We start from the raw sequence: 21,346 nt of genomic DNA on the forward strand, positions 1-21,346 counted from the left end.
CCCTTAAGGTTTCCCCAATGTGTGGAGAGGGAAGTCTAGGGAATTACACACCTTTAGCCGCAGGTTTCAATGAAGTTATCTCCTCCGCCGCAGTCTGGTGACGTCAGTTCTCTGCCATGGTGGTATCTCTTGCAAATGGCGACAGTTCGTTTCCCTTTGCCGGGTGACCAATACAACAGGTGGGTCCTTACTGTCTCTCCCAAGCCCCATTTCAAACCTGTGGCCACTACCTATGAAGGCTTGGTTGGCATTTACCTCTGTAGGATCAGAAGGGCTAACCAGTTGTTTCAGCCGGATGGATTAGTGCTGAGTCACAGCTGTTAGTCTGCGGGAAGCAGGCAAACGGGAGATTGAATTCAGCTCAGTGTGTGTTCTGAGAGGCCCAGACTGATCGCCCCAGATCCATGTCAGCTCAGCATTGCCTAGTGATCCTGAGCAAACAGAATTTAGATTGTTTACAACTCCCTATGCCCGCACAGCTGAATAGGTCAGAGACTTCATCTCTCCTCGCCCGCCGCCATGTTGGAATCAAAATAGGGAACCATACATTTCATTTTATTTGGTGATATTTGTTCATGTATAAGAACAATAAATCCAAGAAAGTAAATATTTTTATATCAAACAGTTTAAGTCTGACAGGATGTATTCTCACAGTGGGTTGGATCACAACTTTTGCACTTGACATTTGAGTGCTTGTAATTAAACATTTGTTTTTCTTCATTAATAAGCCAGATGTTTAATGCATTCCAAATAGCATGGAGTTTTTCAGAATTGTATTATAAATGTACACAATATGTCTTCCAGCCCAGAATACACTAATAAGATGATATTAGGTGTTAGAACTTTTCTCTGAACTCCTCACTCTATAACCTCAGTTCATGGAGAATATCCTCGTAGGAAAACAAAAACCTGTAGGAATTTCTGTGACATATTTGCCACTGGGCAAAGACACTTTGGTAAATATTCCAGTGCACATATAGTGTTAGGAAGTCCTAGAAACTGCAGTAGTGATTATTCACAGTTTGTGTAGAGTTAGGCTTTGCATCTTTTATGATAGCATGCTCCTGTGTGTGTAATTTACTTGATTCATTAACCATCATCCATAAAGCCATTCCTCTACCCCAGTGGAACTCAAGAGTGGGCCTCCCTGATAAGGGAGGACCTTGGCTTGAAGGCCAGACTTGCCTCAGAAGGGGCTGGTTTTTCCCAACACTTTTGGCTGCAATGGGCAGTGCAAATATCCCAAGTGGTTTTGCAATGCACTGAGCCACCTGAGATGGTGCTTCATACATCATCATGTCAAACAGAACATGCATTGCTTGCTCTGGAATCTAGTGTTCTCCTTGAGAGACTAATTACTGCATAGGCTCAGGAGGAGCTCAGGAAACTAGTGCCCTGTGGAAGGAATACTCTTCACCTTGCTTAAAAACTTCTGCAAAGTCAAGAAGTCACTGTTGTGTTTGAGTGGACACATTTCTAGAGTCAATGAGAGCTGATCCCCTCTCCCTCCCTTTCCTATAAGAGCTATGAGGAAAATTATTTTGAGCTATGAATTTTCAACTGCCAATGAACCCAGAAAATGATTACAATTTTTTTTTATTGTTCAGTTTAAATTTTGTTTAAAGTCTCAAAGCAGAGCAAGAAGGATTGAGAAAGAGGGAGGAGGGATGGGAAAAAGGAGACATTAGAATTGCTGGAACCGAATTGACCAATGTGCCAGGTGTGGTGGTGCACACCTGTAATCTCAGCAGCTTGGGAAGCTGAGGCAGGAGGATCACAAGTTCATAGCCAGCCTTGGCAATTTAGCAAATCCCTAAGCAAATTAGGGAGACCCTATCTCAAAGTAAACTATTGAAAAAAGGTCTAGGGATGTGTCTCAGTGGTTAAGTGACCCTGGGTTCAAACCCCAGTACCAATAAAAAAAAAAGTGATTGATCAATTATATATATATATATATATATATATATATATACACACACACACACAATTAATGAATTTAATCTTTATCTATATCTATAAAGCAGTAGTTTAAAAACACTTCAAACAAATTGAAGGAAGACCAGAAGAGTAGGAGTATGGGACAAGGGGTAGTAGGAGAATAGGGAAAGGAATAATACTGGGGACTGAAGTGTTGTATGATTATGTAAAAGGTAAATTCCAATATTATGTATAAGACATTAATTAAAACAGTCAGAAACCTCTTCCCCACTTGTGGTTATTTCTTTCTTTTTACTACTATTGTAGTTTCATGCTGAGAGCCATTAGCCAAGTAGGTATGACAATTTCCTTGCCAGTGTACCCCATGTTGATTAGAGGAAGGACTCCTGGAAATGGACTTGCCTTGGACATTTGCAGTGACATTGCATGTATGTTTGAGAAAGGTGACCATGCTCAAGGATCAGGGTGAATCTGGGTTTAGGGAGGATCCTACTGGATTAGGGCGGTTCCAGGTTTAAGGTGTACCCTGCTGGGAATAGGACATATCCTGCTGCCTCAGGCATGCCTGTTCCTTGAGTTCCCCTTTGAGTTCTCGTGGGATTCAAAAAGTATTTGGGATTCAGAGCCTGGTGGAGTACGTGGAATTTTGCCCAGAATGTGGATTTCCCCAGAACGTGTGTGGAGTGCTGGTGTGAGTTTGGGAATAAAGAGTTGCTGTTTGAATCTACAAGACTGTGAGTGGCTCGTGATTTTGTGCCCAGCCAGACTGCGGCAGTTTCACTTGCCTTCTTTTTTTCCTTAATTAAGACTGATAAGAAACTGGGGTTGTGGCTTAGTGGTAGAGTGCTTGCCTAGCACGTGTGAGGCCCTGGGTTTCATCCTCAGCACCATATATAAATAAAACAAATAAAATAAATGCATGTGTCCATCTACAAGTAAGAAAAACATTTTTTTTTAAAGATTGATACGCTGTGTGTAGTGGTGCATGCATAAAATCCTAGGGATTACCCAGACTGAGGCAGGAGAAGTCCAAAGTATAAGTATCCTGGGCAAATTATTGAGAATCTCTATCAAAATAAAGAAACTGAAAATAAGACCTGGGACTGTTCTTGGTAGCAGGATGTCTTGGGTTTGATCATTACTGCAGAAGGAAAAAAGATTGAAAGCCACAAATTTAATAATTATTTGAATTTTTATCAATTTATTCCTGATATTACATTTCCAAAATCATTCACTTCTTTCATTGTTAGTAATATTTTTGATACTTTAAAGATGGAAATACTTTTGTCACTCTTGCTCATCTCTTAACATAAAAAATAAGATGTCTTATTTTAAATCTGTCAGGTTTTTGTACAATATCTGTCTTCTGACTCATCCTGTAGTTGTCCTTAAACTGGTATACCTGTGACTAAGAATTTATTTTTGAATATTCTCTCTGAGTGGCTTCATACAGGGGAAGACATTCACTAATAACTATAGCTAGATATTTCATGACCTCTTCATCCTTTCTGGAAATTCAAATTCTCTGAGCCTTCCAAACAGAGAGCTGTAACCTGTCACAAATGAAAATATTCCTCCTGGTGTCTGTCTGCAGCAAGCGGGTGCTCAACCATTTGCCAAATTCTCTCTTGTTCTCAGGGGCCCCTATTTCAGCTCTCTGTGTCACAGGAGACAGAAAGCAATGACCTAAAAAAACCAAAATGTTGGACTTATGTTCCCTTTTTCTGACTCCCAAGGAGAACACTGAGAATTTGATATTTTCTCCTGATCATACCAGATTGTGTCCACTTAAGAACAGGCTGTTATGGATACTTGTTCTTCCCCACTTTCAATTAGGCTGTTCTTATTTTTGCACTCTGTACTGATTTTGTCTTAGTTGTAATAACATTATTTGGATGGGATGGTGGTCTGTCCATAACTCCAGGTGTGGTTGTGAAATAGAAGACATCTGCAGAGCTTCTAATTTACATGAAGTCTATGCCCTTTTTAAGTAGTTTGGAAATCCTTGGAATTAAAAGTGTATATGTTTCATTGTTCAGTGTATAAGTGTAAAATGTGGTGAATGAAGTTATGTCTAGATTTGCTAAAGTGAAAAATCAAAGGTAACTTTGAGTAAAAGGACTTTAGAGGAGTACTTGAGGAGCAAATCTCTAGAGCGAGTTCAAGAATAAATGAAGAGCCTGAGAGGGCTGAATGGTAGTGAATGCCCTGGATTCACCCAAACACTTAAAAGGACAATGAAGTCTTGGAGTACAGACTCTCCTCTCATTGACATCAAACTAAGTCGCATAGTGGTGGGTGATCTAATTTTTATCTGGTTTAACTGTATCTTTCAATTCTTATTGAAATAATCATTCAATATATTTACAACACTTAAAAGAGTTTTAAAATTACATACATGGGGTACCAAAAATACTAGACTAAGGTTTTAAGCAATAAATTAATAAGTTGTAAGCTAAACAAAAACCCCTTGAATATTTCTCACCAATTTCTTATAAAATCTATTAATTTGATAATTTTTGTGAACAAAGAGCTCATAAAGAAAAAAACAATTTTGAGGGCAATATTTCTCAAATGATAAAAGTACTCTAATTTGGGGCTGGGGCTGTAGCTAAGTGGTGGAGCACTTGCCTCATATGTGTGAGGCACTGGGTTTGATTCTCAGCACTGCATATAAATTAAAAAAAGGTCCATTGATAAGTAAAGAAAAAAAAGTTTTACAAAAAAGTACTCTAATTTGAGGATGTTTTAAGCTAGTCAAATATACCAAGTAAACAATCATATTGAGATAATAAATTCAATAACAGTAACCAAGGGAGAGTAATTCAGAGTATCATGTTATTTTATAAGCTGAAATTTTGTGAACTGTACATGGTTTGCACATGGTTTATTTGCACACCATCATCTAAAAAAAGGAATGTGACATGCACGCAGAGTGCCACTGAAGGAAGATTCCCTGCATTAGCAGTCCCTTGGGTTTAACACAAGATCTGAAAAATTAGTGCCTCTACATCACAACTAGTCCATTTCTTGTTTTTGAAAGTGAAAGGTTATTTTTTTTCATTTTGTTTTGCAGTGGTTGTAGTGAACCCAGAGCCTGATGCCTTCTTGGCAAGTGCTCTACCACTGTGCTATGCCGCTATCCCTGAAAATAAATTTTTGTTGGATTACATTCACATACCTTCACTTATCATTTATAGCACAATCAGACTACACCCACAGAGGAACTTGTGGTCCACACTGCCTAAACTATTTTCTATCTGGCGCTCTGCAGAAAACTTTTATCAACTCCTTGTTTGGTATATCAAAGTCCCTTTGATACAATTTTAATATAGTTTACCAAATACACTGAAGTATTAGTGGGATATGGATCCCCGTGAGCAATCCCTTAGTGACATTCAGATTAATTTGATAGCCCTCTATATGAGCACTCATGCACTGGGAAAAAAAATCAAAAATATAACAACCAATAATTATTCAAGTAACAAGGTACAGTGCCAATAGTAGGCAGCTTCCTTTTGCAACTTAGCAATTGTTATAAGTATTTGAAATAAACTTGCTTAAGATGTGTCTTCTATCTAGAGTTCTTTAATTATACTTTACTTGTAAATCTATACACTACAGTTCTAAAATTTTAAACATGGTTACATACTACATTATTTTATGGATATGAAAATAGAACTGTTTTCTTATTGAGCAGGATTAAGATTATCTCCAATTTGATAAGATAATACTATAATAAATGTACTTAGAACACACATGTATATGTGAAATATATTTGTATAAATGTCTCTAACACATATATTACATATCCTTCATGCATGCTTTCTATATGAAACATATATTCAGCTTTGTATGTTATGTATAATATAAAATAAATGTGCTTAACACAACAACTCCAAAAGCGATATTCACAACCACCATAAATAGTGCCCACATCTTTCTCCCATAATGAGAATCAGAGCTTCTCAGAAAAAAGGGGCCTAGAACAGAGAAAATACAAGATGCTCTTTGAAAATACTGTCATGCCAGAAACTACTCAAAGATGAATGGGAACACATCAAATAAGACATAGAATCTCCTTGAAATAGAGATTCAACTATTGTCCAACTCCAGAGAATTTGAGTACCACTTCTCAGGGTAGAAATTTAAAACTTCTTAGACTCAAACAAGAATAGTATTACAACATTCTAGAACCTTGGGACACTCTGAAGACAGTTCTAAGAAGAAATTTTATACCTCTGAGTGTCCACACAAGAAAATCGGAAAGTTTCCAAATAAACAACCTCATGTGCACCTAAAGGCCCTTGATAAAGGAGAAGTAACCAACTTCAAAATCAGTACAGGAAAGGTCATAATTAAGACAAGAGATGAATTTTATTGAAAATTTTTACATTCAGGTTCATTAGAGATATTGGTCTGAAGTTTTCTTCTTTGATGTGTCTTTGCCTGGTTTGGAGATCAGGGTGATATTGACCTCATAGAATGAGTTTGGAAGTGCTGACTCTTTTTCTATTTCCTGAAATAAATTGTAGAAGATTGGTATTAGTTCTTCTTTAAACATCTTATAGAACTTGGCTGTGTATCCCTCCAGTCCTGGGCTTTTCTTGGTTGGTAAGCTTCTGATGGTTTCTTCTATTTCTTCATTTGATATTGTTCAGTTAAAATTGTGTATATCTTCCTGATTAAATCTGGGCAAATCGTATGACTTAAGTCTGTCAATACCTTCAGTGTCTTCTATTTTATTGGAGTATAAGTTTTCAAGATAATTTCTAATTATCCCTCTATATTTCTGTAGTGTCTGTTGTGACATTACCTTTTACATCATTTATGCTGGTAATTTGTGCTTTCTCTCTCCTCTTCATTAGCATAACTAAGGGTCTGTCAATTTTATTTATTTTTTCAAAGAACCAACTATTTGTTTTGTCAATTATTTTCAATTGTTTCTTTGATTTGGATTTCATTGATTTGAACTCTAATTTTAATTATTTCTTGCTTTCTACTGATTTTGCTGTTGATTTTTTCTTTTTCTAGAGGCTTGAGATGTAGTGTGATGTCATTTATTTGTTGACTTTTTCTTCTTTCAAGGGATGAACTCCATCCAATAAATTTTCCTCTTAGTACTGCTTTCATAGTGTCCCAGAGATTTCAATATGTTGTGTGCATGTTCTCATTTACCTCTAAGAATTTTAAATCCTCTCCTTGAGTTCTTCTGTAACCCACTGTTCATTCAGTAGCATATTGTTTAGTCTCCAGGTGATGGAGAAATTTCTATTTTTTATTTTGTCATTGATTTCCAATTTTATTCCATTATGATCTGATAAAATACATGGTAGTATCTCTACTTTTTGTATTTGCTAAGAGTTGCTTTGTGGCAAATTAAATACAAAAACATATCAAAAAGGTTGTTCACTATGATCAAGTGGTATTCATCCCAGGGATGCAAGGTTGGTTTAACATACAGAAATCAATAAATGAAATTCATTACATCAATAGACTCAAAGATAAGAATCATATGATCATCTCAATAAATGCAGAAAAAGCACTTGACAAAATAAAGCAACGTTTCATATTCAAAACACTAGAAAAACTAGGGATAATAGGAACATATCTCAACATCATAAAGGCTATCTATGCTAAGCCTCAGGCCAAAATCATTCTAAATGGAGAAAAGTTGAGGGCATTCCCTCTAAAAACTGGAAGCTGGGATGCCCTCTTTCCCTCTTTCACCACTTCTATTCAACATCCTTCTTGAAACACTGGTCAGAGCCATTAGACAAATGAAGGAAATAAAAGGGATATGTATAGGAAAAGAAGAACTTAAATTAGCACTATTTGCTGATGATATGATTCTATACCTAGAAGACCCTAAAAGCTCCACCAGAAAACTGCTATAACTGGTAAATTAATTCATTAAAGTATCAGGATATGAAATCAACACCCATAAATCAAAGGCATTTCTGTATATCAGTGACAAATCCTCTGAGAAAGTAATGAGGAAAACTACTCCCATTTATAATAGCCTCAAAAAAAAATTCTTGGGAATCAATGAAAGAGGTGAAACATCTATTCAACAAAAACTACAGGACCCTAAAGAAAGAAATCAAAGAAGACCTTAGAAGATGGAAATATCTACCTTTCTCTTGAATAGGCAGAATTAATATTATCAAAATGACCATAGTTCTGAAAGCACTATATAGATTTAATAAAATTCCAATCAAAATACCAATGGCATTCCTCATAGAAACAGAAAAGGCAATCATGAAATTCATCTGGAAAAATAAGAGACCCAGAATAGCTAAAGCAATCCTTAGCAGGAAGAGTGAAGCAGGTAGCATCACTATATCAGACCTTAAACTATACTACAGAGCAATAGTAACAAAAACAGCATGGTATTGGCACCAATGGTACAAAATAGAGGACACAGAGACTAATCCACAAAATTACAATTATCTTATATTACACAAAGGTGCCAAAAACATGCATTGGAGAAAAGATAGCTTCTTCAACAAATGGTGCTGGCAAAACTGGAAATCCATAAGCAACAAAATGAAATTAAACCCCTATCTCTCACCACACACAAAACTCAACTCAAAGTGGATCATGGATCTTGGAATTAAAACAGAGACTCTTTGTCTAATAGAAGAAAAAGTAGGCCCTAATCTTCATCAAGTCAGATTAGGCCATAACTTTCTTAATAAGAATCATTTGGTGCAAGAATTAAAACCAAGAATCAATAAATGGGATGGAATCAAACTAAAATGTTTCTTCTCAGCAAAAGAAACAATCTGTGAGGTAAACAGAGAGCCTACATCCTGGGAGCAAATTTTTACCCCTCACACATCAGATATAGCACTAATCTCTAGGGTATATAAAGAACTCAAAAGGCTAAGCACCAAAATAACAAATAACCTAATCAACAAATGGGGCAAGAACCTGAACAGACACTTCTCAGAAGAGCATAGAAGCAATCAATAAATATATGAAACAATGTTCATAATCTCTATCAATTAGAGAAATGCAAATGAAAACTACTCTAAGATACCATCTCACTCCAGTCAGAATGGCAGCTATTATGCATACAAATATCAAAAAGTGTTGGCGATGTTCAAATCTCAATTGAGTCGAATGTATGAAAGATGATATGTCTTGAGCTCTGTAATGTTTTGAACAATCAATAAAAAAAAAAAAAAAAAAAAAAAAAGTGTTGGCGAGGATGTGGGGAAAAGGTACACTCATACATTGCTGGTGGGACTGCAAATTGGTGTAGCCAATATGGAAAGCATTTTGGAGATTCCTTGGAAGTCTGGGAATGAAACCATCATTTGACCCAGCTATCCCTCTTTTCGGTCTATACCCAAAGGGCTTAAAAACAGCATATTACAAGGACACAGACACATCAATGTTTATAGCAGCACAATTCACAATAGCTAAACTTGGAACCAACCTAGATGCCCTTCAGTGGATGAATGGATTAAAAAATGTGGCATATAAACACAATGGAATTTTACTCAGCAATAAAAGATTATAAAAATCATGGCATTTGCAAGTAAATGGATGGCCCTGGAGAAGATAATGCTAAGTAAAGTTAGCCAAATCCCCAAAAAACAAATGTCAATTTTTTTCTCTGATATAAGGAGGCTGACTCATAGTAGAGTAGGGAGGGGGAGCATTGGAAAAATAGATGAATTCTAGATAGGGCAGAGGGGTGGGAGGGAAAAGAAGGGAACAGGGGGTTATCAAGAATGAAACAATGTTCATAATCTCTAGCAATTAGAGAAATGCAAATGTGATAGACATCATTATCCATAATACATTTATGAAGATACAAATTGGTGTCAAAATAATTTACATACAACCAGAGATATGAAAAATTGTGCTGAATAAGTGTAATAAGAATTGTAATGAATATCACTGTCATTTATTTTTTAAAAAATCAATACATTATTTTCTTAAGAAAGGAAAGATCAGAGCTGAAATCAATTAACTGGAGAATAAAAGCAATACAAATGATCAATGAAACAAAGATGTGGTTCTTTGAAAACATAAAGGAGAGCGATAAGCCCGTATTTTCTTTTTCAAAAGAAAAAGAAAAAACACAAATTAATACAATTAGAGATGAAAAAAGAGAAATTACCACAGACATCATAGAAATCCAGCATATCATTAGAAACTATTTTGAAAACATACATCAATAACTTGGAAAACCTAAAAAAAGGAATTCATTTCTAGACAAATACAATATGCCAAAACTGAATCAAGAGGACATCCCTTTATAGGAATTAACTGAGTAATAACTGAAGTGGTAGGTTATAGCTGGAGAAAGTGGGAATTGGGGCATGGCTTGCATCTGGCCAGTGGAAAACTATCTCTCTCTGTTTCCTGGTCATAGTGTTGTGAGATGCTTCCCTCTGCCACCCTCTCCCACCATGATGTTCAGCCTTACCTTAAGCCCTGAGGAATGAGGCTGGCCTTCTATGGACTAAGAACTCTGTAACCATGTGCCCTCAAATAAATTCTTCTTCCTTTGTAATTGTGTTGGTCTCATCTTTTAGTCACAGCAGTGAAAAAGCTGACTAAAACAACATGATAAAAGCTACATATGAAAAACCCAAACTAAACCTCACAATATGGGAAAAATTGAAAGCATTTTCTTCAAAATCTGAGACAAAACAAGGATTTCTATTTAATATGGCCCCTAAAATTCTAGCCAGAGCAATTAAGCAACAGAAGGAAATAGAGGAGATGAAAATAGGAAAGGAATAAGTCAAGTTATTACTATTGGCAGATGATAAGATCCTATACCTAGAAGACCCCCGAAAAAATCCACCAAAAGACTACTAGAGCTAATAAACAAATCTGGAAAAGTGGGTTACAAAATCCATATACAAAATCAATAGCTTTCCTAAATGCCAATAATGTATCTGCTGAGATAAAAATCAGAACAATTCCATCCACAATAGCCTCAAGATTTTTATTAAGGAATAAACCTAGTCAAGGAGGTGAGAGGGTTGAAGAGGGAAGCAGGGGTCTGTTTTTTCTGTTAACTTTCTCTGCCCACATTTGTCATAAGATTAGGATGAAGTTCTGAAAGTCAAAAGGAGGAAAGAGAAAAGGGAGAACAAATGAATGAAAGAAAAAAAAGAGGAAGACAAAAGGATTCTCAATCACTTATTTTCAATTCTCCTAGCACTGAAATATATCTCCCATCTATAAAATTTCAAGGATGCCTTAAAACCTTCACAATATACAGTTGTTTGTTAAGATTAACTATAATATTCTATATTCTAGTTAATTTTTTCACTTACTATAGGTATGGCCTTGGGGATAATACTTAAATCTTTCAACCTAACTATATAAGTTAAGTATATATGATTGTAACAGTGGAAAATGATGACACAACTGACAGAGATCAAGGACCAATCAGTTTACTCAGAAAGTGTATTGGGTTATAGAATTTGAGCATGGGAAAGAAAAGCTAATGCCAGGAAGGATGGAATCCAAGATCCAAGAGCTGGATCTTCCTCAGGGCTTTATCTTGTTTCCATTACTTTTTATTTATTGGTTCCATTCTCCTTTACTGCAGCTGGGCTTTCTCCATATGAAAGGGAACAGGACACTAATATCCTTTGACTAGCAGCTCAGAGCTCCAACACCAAAGAGAAACCAGCCATATACATATAGGATGCAGCAAGGAAAAACTTAGAGATGAATGCAGATTTTGGTTCAACTTGGCCAAACTCAGACAATGATCACTACCCACTTCATATGGTTTCTGTAAGTATTAACTAGTTATAAAAATTCAGCCAGTCTATATATAAGGAGACACGAAACTTTATAGAATGAAGTCACAAAGCAACTCTGTTTTTTCTCTCATTGTCCTTAAAACTCCACTTGGAATAGTTTATTTTCTCTTCTCTCTATACCTGAACTTAATTTAGGTAGATAGAACAATTTTTCTGGTTCATTCAAGTTATAAGAAAAATTGCATTTCTTAATAGAAATGAGTAATATAGTATTTAACTCCAAACTTAATGCATGTATGAAGATTCTATTTTCCATTTTCCCAAGATATATGGATGATCTGTTTGTCTCTTCTTCAGATTTAGTTCCTCAACCCCTAGCTAGCCATGAATTCTAATCTCTGAATTTTACCTATAAGGGATAGGTGATCCAGGTAAAATGTGGCTAGTACTATTGCAGTGTGGCTGGTCATATCATGGAGGAATATGCAATCGAATCATACAGATTTGCAAAATGTCAAAACTGAATTTTCTATAAGATCTTATTTCATATTCTTCAGGCATTTTTCTAAAAGAATTTTCATTTGGAATTCCATTGGTTCAGGGATGTTTTTTTCTGGCTTATCATCTTCAAGTACTCTCCCAGTCTTCAGTTATTGCAATTCTTCTGATGAATCCCTTGACACCTCAAAATGGACTTCTTGAATGAGGTCACTTTCAAGAGGGTCCAGACTGTGTGTTTCTTATTTGACTCCAATTTGGTTCAAAAGAAGAGTAAACTATAGGAATAGAATTTTATGAAAGTTATAAACATGACTCTCATACAATACACAGTGAACATCTGTGAAAGATTTATTTAACTCATTAGTAAGAGAACCTGCAGGGTGGTGAAGCCAGTTCAAAGAGTATTTGAGAAACTATATGTAGGTAATGAAAATGTTTGAAAATATTTGGTAGATTACATATAAAACTAATATCCTAAAGACCCATAAAATTGTAACTTCAGGATTGTCTTTTATAGTAGAGAGAAATGATTAAATCCCAAGAATCTGCAGGTAAACATGTGATTTTAAAGACTCTTTTATTGGTTATTTTTAGTTATACATAGCATTAGGATTTATTTTGACATAATTATAAAAAGTATAGAATATTGTTTGCTGTAATTCAGTCTCCGGTATGTCCCCATTCTCTTCCCTCCTCCCTCTCTCCCTTCCCTCTACCATAGTGATCTTTATTCTATTTACTTTTAGACTTTTAAGATATATAGTTAAAGTCTTTTGCATCATTTCTAAATTTTGTAAATTTTTAAATTTTGTTTATGCTGCTCTCATAGCTGGTTTTGTACTTTCCTCACATTGCGGCTCTCCTTGCCTCAGAAAATATTGCCAATCTCTGCACCTGAACCTACAGGAGCATGTATCATGTTAAAATCTTAGACCCCTCTCAAATGACCAGATGTGGAAAAAAGACTCCTTCATCTCCTGGAGGAAAGCAGAGCAATGGGAAGACACAACATCACAGACCTCTGAAGAATCCTCCAGTAGCCTCCTCAGTTCTATTAAGTAGGAGCAGGAGCACAACAATTTTTACTATCTCTTACTTTGGCCTTACTTTGCTGATGTGTTGCCTAGGATATGAGTACCTGCTATTCTTCCTTAAATGTTTCTGGTGAAACCTTTAGCCAATAAGAGGTGCATTCCATATTCCATATCTTCTTTATATGAAGCTGTCAGTAGCAGGGCCAGGTGATCCTGAGAGTGAATGCCTCCTTCAAGTCTGATTGCCTCTCCCTCACCCCGCCCCTGCTTAGTAAAGTACCTGGTACTTAACACATACTCCCTAAATGCTATAATCTGAATTTTACTACAGTTATTGTTGTTGTTACTTCATGGAGACTAAAAGGTTCTCATTTTTTAAGTTGTCCATTTACAATCACTTCAGAAACTGCCTTTTCAGATTCACCACCAGTAATTTTTTCCTATCAGTTCTGTCCCTTGTGCTATACCGGAGTAGCTATTGACATGGACATTGTGGTTGAGAGTATGCAATTTGTGGTTAGGCAGAATTGAATCTGAAACAACTATGGGAATTATCAGTTTGGACCTTGGGCAAATTACTCAACCACTGAAGGTTTCAGTTTTCTTATATCTAAAATAGAGATAATAGAAACCTCTTCATAGACTGCCATAATTTAAAAGAGAAATTGTACTTAAAATACTTAATATATAAGACATGCTCCATAAATAATGGGTGTCCTTTTCATGATTCTGAATCTACTACCTTCTGTATGATGCTAGATTTGGAAACTATTGTCAAGTCTTTCTCAAATTATCAGTGATTAATAATAAGTATACTGTAAGTAACTGGTTCCTCTAAAACACATACAATATTCATTAATTGATGCAGTGTTTTTAAAAAGCAGATATATATCATGCAGAAAATTACTCATATACTATTCTCACTTTACAAATGTGAACAGCAGGATGGAAATGTTAACTGAGTTGCTTAAAATAAATTATCTGATTCATCAGTAAAAATAAAAAAAAATCCCAGTGAGTGACTTTTTTTCCTCTTAGTTAGTAAGTGAAGCTAGTAGTAAGTATAGGGAAGATATTTAAGACCACAATAAGCTGATCATTTATAATCTTTGCTATACATTACACAGTTTGCTCCTCCCATCTTTATTATTTCTTTCACTTTTATTGAAAAGTTGTAGCATATTTTTATGAGACCATTGTTTAAGGCTCAAGATTTAATGTCTAGTCACTGTTCTGGCTGTGTGATTTTGCTATCCAGGCCTCAGGTTCTCACATGTACATATAAGGGAAATATAGTAGAGTTAACCCAGTATTTCCCAGAAAATCTGATTTTGTTACCTAGTATCTTCATTAAATAGAAGTAGCTTCTGGAAAATACATCTTTCAAAAAAGCATTTCAATGTATCAAACCAATAATTAAATCACATGAAGCAAAAGTAAGAAATAAAACTATTGGAAGGACACACAAGATGACTATTGTTTTCAGACATTATAAATTTATCCCTTAATTATCATACAGAACCAGTTAAAAGTCTTACTCCAATGAAAGGAAGTTGAAGTAACTTAGCTTTTGATTTTAATTGTTTAAAGAGTATAATACATAGGTGTCATTTACAATAGTACCACAAATTTAAAAATATTTGAAATCTTACATAATGAAAAATTTGTGGAAATGTCTGGTTCAATGTGATGACTACTAAGAAGCTGTGCAGATGACATAATTAAATAGAAAGGAAACATTATCTTGACAGATTCATATTGTAAATATATTGAGACATTTCAAACTTATAGTAGTACATCATTTCCCATCAAGTTTCAAGTGTTTTTCTCATAGGATAATTTGATGAAAAAAGTTATTATTATATCTTTCTTAAATTTAAAGAATCCATGGCAATTTTGAAACTTCTTCCAGATTGCACACAATTAGTTAATGAGGCTTCCACAATTTAAACCCAACAATCTAAATTTACTCAGATTGAACATTTCTTTGCCCAGAGCCCAGAGTGACAATGGCATAGAATTGGTGTGTGTGTGTGTGTGTGTGTGTGTGTTGGTGCTAGGGATTTAACCCAGAGGTGCTTTACCACTGAGCCACATTCCCAGCTCTTTTTGATGTTTTATTTTAAGACAGGGTCTCAATAAGTTGCTGAGGGCCTCACTAGGTTGCTGAGAGTGGCCTCAAACTTGTGACCCTCCTGCCTCAGCCTCCTGAGTCACTGGGACTATAGGCATGTGCCACTGCACCTGGCTTGCTACAATATTTTTAAAGGAATAAGAAGGAAGGAATTGCTTTATCAATTAGATAAATAAGTAGGTTTATTTCACATACCACAAATACAAACTCCAGATGGAATAAGAGTTAAATGGGCAACAATAAATAGCAATAAAATTTTCAAAAATAGAATTAATGACATCTTTTGTTTAGATAAGACCCCCTAATTCTGGATGCAATATATTAATACAGCAAATACAAATGCTGTCTGTTATTTGCCAAATGTCATCATACTAGTGTGCTATGGGTATGATGTGATGGCAAGCAACAGACAACCAGTCTTTGCTCTAGGCATTACCCAAATAATATTAAGTCAGTATTTACTTGTAATACTACTGGGTTACTCTGAAGACTATTGACAAACATACCTGACCTAGCAGTCCTGATCGACAAAGGCATTCCTGAAGAAGGGGACATCGAAAATAAGATGTGAAGATGTGCAGAAGACAGACAATTTGGAGGAGATATGAAGAGGTGAAGGGAGAAAATTGCAGAAGAGGCAACATCATATACAGAGACTGTGTGGACTGGAACTGCACCTGTTGAAAGCTATGGAAAAGAGCTAATACACAACAGCATATAATGAGGAGAGACAGGTAAATTGTGTCAGAGATGAAATTTCTGCATACATGAACATTTACAATGTTTAAACATTAAAATAACTTATTTTAAAGCAGAAATGACAAGCTGATTAAAACATTTTTTAAACATTTTTAGTTTTTAGTTGTAGTTGGACACAATACCTTTATTTTATTTATTTATATGGGTTGCTGAGGATTGAACCCAGGCCTCGCACATGTTAGGCGAGCACTTTGCCGCTGAAACACAACTCCAGCCCCTGATGAAAATATTTTTCACAACAGAATTAGTTTAACAGAGTGTGTTCACAGTGAAAATTATCCAAAAATTGTACCCAACTATATAGAAAAGTAGATCAAAGAAATGATCAATGAAAAAAGAAAAAGAAAAAGCTTCTGAGATTTTGGTAACAATATCAGCAACTTATTGAGAACCTGTCTCAAAATTTAAAAAAAAAAGATTTGGGAATGTGGCTCAGCACCTCTGTGTTAAATTCTTAGCACCAAAAAAGTCATCAAAGAAAAATGACAATTAATGAACACAGAGAATATTTTATCTCATTGTTCTCAATGAGTGGGTATATCAAATTCATAATAATTTAGTAAATATTAATCAAGGTATTTATGTCAACTGAAATGAATGCTTCACTAGTGAGAAAGATCATCTTTTAGGACACATTTTGTCAGTATATGACAAACTCTTTATGCAACCATTACTTGACTCTGTAATTCTATTTCAGTTATCATTTGATCCATGTGGCTAGTCATTCATCAGAGTCTAACCTGGCAGCATTCCACAAGAAGAAGAAAAAGAAGGAGTAGAATAATAGGTAAAATTAGACCATGAGAAGGGGCATTTAAGAAAACTATTAATTTTCACAAGTTAAAACCCACGTGCTCTCAAGCAATTTACATAGTAAATAAAATAGACCTAATGTATGTATCTTGAAAGCATGTGTGCACACACACAGGCACACGCACACATGGGGGAATAGAAAATATTTTGTAGTAACTTATTTTGTGTAGAAAATATGTACTGGAAAGAAATACTAAGAAAACAAATGAATGTTCAATTTTATCTTATCCAGGGCTCTTTTGAAAAGCATAAAATGCTTTATCTTTTTCTTTTCTTTGAAAAATATTTTGTATGTGAAGGCAAAGTCTAAGCTAGTTACTAAAGAAAAAAAGTTTCCTATTGCCTAGAGTCAATTTAATGCTTACACAGATGGAATGATATCCATGGTAGGCAATTTGTTTCACATTTCTTCTCACTAAAGAATAATGAATTTTAGTCCTTTGGATTTACAGGGTAAAACAGGAGGAAAAAACCTATCTCTAAGATATAGATAGATAGATAGATAGATAGATAGATAGATAGATAGATAGATATAGATATAGATATAGAAATATTTTTAATCTTTCAATCTAGATACACACACATACCTGCACACACACAGAGGATATATTTTTTGAAAGCTTTATCTTGACTACTTGATATCTCATAATTTATATCATCAGCATTTAAATGGCAATTTGAAATTAGGGCAAATTCATAACATATCCTACTTGCAAAACAAAATAAGAAAGTGAATTTTCCTTTAGGTTTCTCATGCCTGACCTTCCATTTCCACTTAAGCTTCCACCAGAGTCCAGACTTATATTGTTTCATAGTTAGATTATTATAGTACCATAACTGCTCTGTCTGTATTGATAATGCTTTACAGAGTTCCAGGTTAATTTTGCTATATCACACACTTTCATTATATTGCTGTCCTCTCAAAAATATATCTACCATCTATAGGATAAAATTCAAATTATTTTGAAAGACATTCATAATTTCCTCCTTTCCAGCTTCAAACTTTTTTCTTAATCTTGTTGCTTGATCTTCTAATCTATAATATTCATGTTTATCTCCTGTCCCACATTTTCTCATTTTCTATTCTTGTTGTACAGTTCCATTTTTCATGCATGGTATACTATTTCTATAGCTGTCATGATAAATTACCAAAATCTCAGAAGCTTAAAACAGCACAAATTTGTCTTACATTTTTTTAGGATAGCTGCCAACACTGGTCTGACTGGGTTAAACTCAAGTTTTAGGCAGGACTGCCTTCTGTCCAGAGTCTTTAGATGAGATCTATTTTCTTGCCTTTCCAACTTCTAGAGATTGCACTTATTGCTTGTGTCAAGGTCCCTTCCATTTTCATAGCTGGCAATGACTGGTTGAGATTTTCTCACATGGCATCTATCTGACCCTTACTTTTCTGCCTCCCTTTTCCACATTTAAGAATACTTATGTGTCCATTTAAACAATTCTATAAAGTATTTTCAGATCAACTCATAAGCAGACTTAATTCCTTATGCACCTTAAAATTATTTTTGCCTAGTAAATATAAATTCACACATACTAAGGATTATGATATGAACATCTTTGGGGGACTCTTATTCCACCTACCAAAGATGGTCTGACCATTTTTCTCTTCCTTTGGAAAATACAGGTCTTTGGTTGTTTTTCAATGATTCACTCAACTCTTTTATGAAGCTTCTCAGAATTCAGTTAAGCACATTCTCTTCCTTAGAAATTTTATGAGCAGTAGTGTCACACTTACAAAATGACAACAAATATTCCTTTTGGGTTCTGTTCCTAAAAGGTCTTTGACTTACTTGAATTTATTCTTCCACAAAACAATAAGTCCACAGGCTTATTGAAGAAATAAGAATTTTCCTCTTCCTTTGGACCATTGGAAATGGTATGGGTGAACCTACCCATGACAATAGGTAACATGATGAATTCTAGTGTAGACTCTGTGTCACTTCATGAATATATTTTTTTCTGTTTTTTTTTAACCTCTGGGGGCTCTCAGTTTTCTTATCTTTGTATGGATGTCATTAAACATAGTTCTCCAAGTTAACAACATACTGATATTGATTGTGTCTCTGAATAAACATTATAGATTTTGAATCACATTCTATGCTTCTGAATTTACTGGAATTAACATTGAATAATATCAAAGGTGCTGGATGAGCATGTACCAAATCCTAAATGTGCTTAACCAAGGAAATAATAGATAATAAGTAAAATATCTAGTAAGATCTTTATACAAAGATACTCATGGTCAAATCATTTCCTAATCAAAAGTAATTTAAATATTTAAATAAAGATATTTACTTTCTAATAGATAAATATGATAATATTATACAGCTTTTATGATGTATATTCCTAAAGATTATCAATAATAAAATGCTATGGTTTAGAATAAAGTGTCCCTCCCAAACTCCTGTGTTCATGCAGGAACATTCAGAGGTATTGCGCTTATACTATAAGATCTGTAACCTAATCAGCCCATTCTAGTTTGTATGATCTAACTAGGAGGTAACCGGAGAAATGTGACTGAAGGGGTGCCTTGGACAGGTTCCTCTTCCCTATGGTCCCTTTTCTCTTTCTTTTTTTCTCTGCTTCCTAGGTACCATGAGGTGGGCAACTTTTCATTGCACTTTCTTTCTGTCAAGATGTCCTGCCTCACCTTGGACCCTGAGCAATGGAACTGGCTGACCATGGACTGAAGATGTACAACTATGAGCCAAAATAAATTTGCTTCCTCTAAGTTGTTATACATATATATATATATATATATATATATATATATATATATATATTAACAATATAAAACTAGTTTTATATACACCATAATCACAAGTAAAAAACAAAGTTTATATTTAAAAAATACTGCAAAGAAAAATACCAAAATAGCATAAGTAGTCATGCATCAGAAGATTTTTAAATACATTTTATATACCTTTTCTTACTTTCAAAATTAAACATTTTCTAGCTTTGATAGCTTAATATGTAACTTTTACATATAACTAAATATGCAATATTTATTGTTTTTAAATTTATACCAATGTTGTTAACCTCTACTATGAATAAATTCAACAAACACTTACTGGAGATTTACTAAGCACAAAATGCCATGCTGGGCAACAAAGATAAGAGATAGTCCCTGCTAAATGGAGCTTATTTTTAATTATAACATTACACATACAAACAATCTCAAGTCCGGTCATGATGGCACTATTCGTAGTACATATCAGTATAACAGACTTTCAGAGAAAGGAACGATACATTTTTATTAATTTTTAAATTTGTTTTAATTAGTTATACATGGTAATAGAATGAATTTATGCACTTTAATATATCATATGTAGATGGGATATAATATCTTATTTTTCTAAGTCGTGTATGTTATAGAATCATATTGGTCATGCAGTCACATATATACATACAGTAATCATGTCTGTTTCATTCTACTAACTTTTCTATCCCCACATCCTCTCCCCTCTCCTCCCTTCACTTCCCTCTACCTAATCTAATGTAGTGCTATTCTTTTCTAGTACCCCCCACCTTATTGTGAATTAGCATATTAGAGAAAACATTCAGCCTTAGAACAATACATTTTTATGATGCGGTCAAGGAAGTCTTCATAGGGGAGGTGACATTTGCAGATTTATTTTAAAAATGTGAAGGACTTTGCTAGTTTCTAACTGATAGAAATGTGTAGTATGATTATTTTTTTACACAAATAGCATAAAGTGTAGAATATATATTTCTTATATAAGATCAAAGAACACAGTTAAATTTTATGTTCTGAAACATAAATTTCATGTTCGGAAATATTTCTTTCTTGAAAAAAAGAAAGTGAATTTCATTTATTGTGGTCAGGAACCCATTGCCTTTGTACACACTTGGGTCAAAGAAACTAACTACTTTGGTAACACCAACAATGTTCTTCACTTTTTTTTTTGATGAGGAATAAAATCTGAATCTGTGTTTGATCCCCAACATACACACACAAAGAATATCTGAGGAATAAAATTCCAACAAGAAGAATTTTCTGGGGAGAGGCAGCTCCTCTTAGAGCTTTCCTATCCAGGTGTAGGAAGATGAGGTTTCACAAGAGCCATAGAGCAGGGCAGTCAAAGAGTCCAGGAACTTGGATTTCTACAGAGCTCCCCAAGATGTTCTGGTGGTTGGCCAGGTTTAGAACAAACAACAGAGTAAGGCTGTGCCTTTCATCAGCTAGCAGCATGAATAAGTATGGAATGGCCTCAAGAAGATTTCCTTGGTCCTACAAAATATTTATTAGCTGGATCAATCTCTTGAACCTTGAACATCTACAGCTTAACATTAAAATTTTTTTGATATTGTTACTTCACGTGTAGATGATTTCATCACTAGGCTATAAACTTCTCAAGGTGAAAAACTAAAATGTTTGTTTT

The 21,346-nt window shown here is 34.7% G+C and overlaps 1 long non-coding RNA gene and 1 pseudogene across 2 annotated transcripts in view; both read right to left on the reverse strand.

The window, feature by feature from the left end:
- Positions 1–21,346, reverse strand: part of LOC120885895 (small ribosomal subunit protein uS5m-like) — a 439,518-nt pseudogene that overhangs the window by 81,799 nt on the left and 336,373 nt on the right. The gene's annotated exons all lie outside the window — the stretch shown is intronic.
- Positions 6,297–19,662, reverse strand: LOC144368212 (uncharacterized). Its single transcript, XR_013427981.1, has 2 exons — positions 15,860–19,662; positions 6,297–12,460 (listed from the first exon to the last, which is right to left on the reverse strand). It is a non-coding gene; the product is annotated as an uncharacterized LOC144368212 (long non-coding RNA).

Source organism: Ictidomys tridecemlineatus, chromosome 11 (genome assembly GCF_052094955.1).
Source record: "Ictidomys tridecemlineatus isolate mIctTri1 chromosome 11, mIctTri1.hap1, whole genome shotgun sequence".
Classification (NCBI taxonomy): Eukaryota; Metazoa; Chordata; class Mammalia; order Rodentia; family Sciuridae; genus Ictidomys; species Ictidomys tridecemlineatus.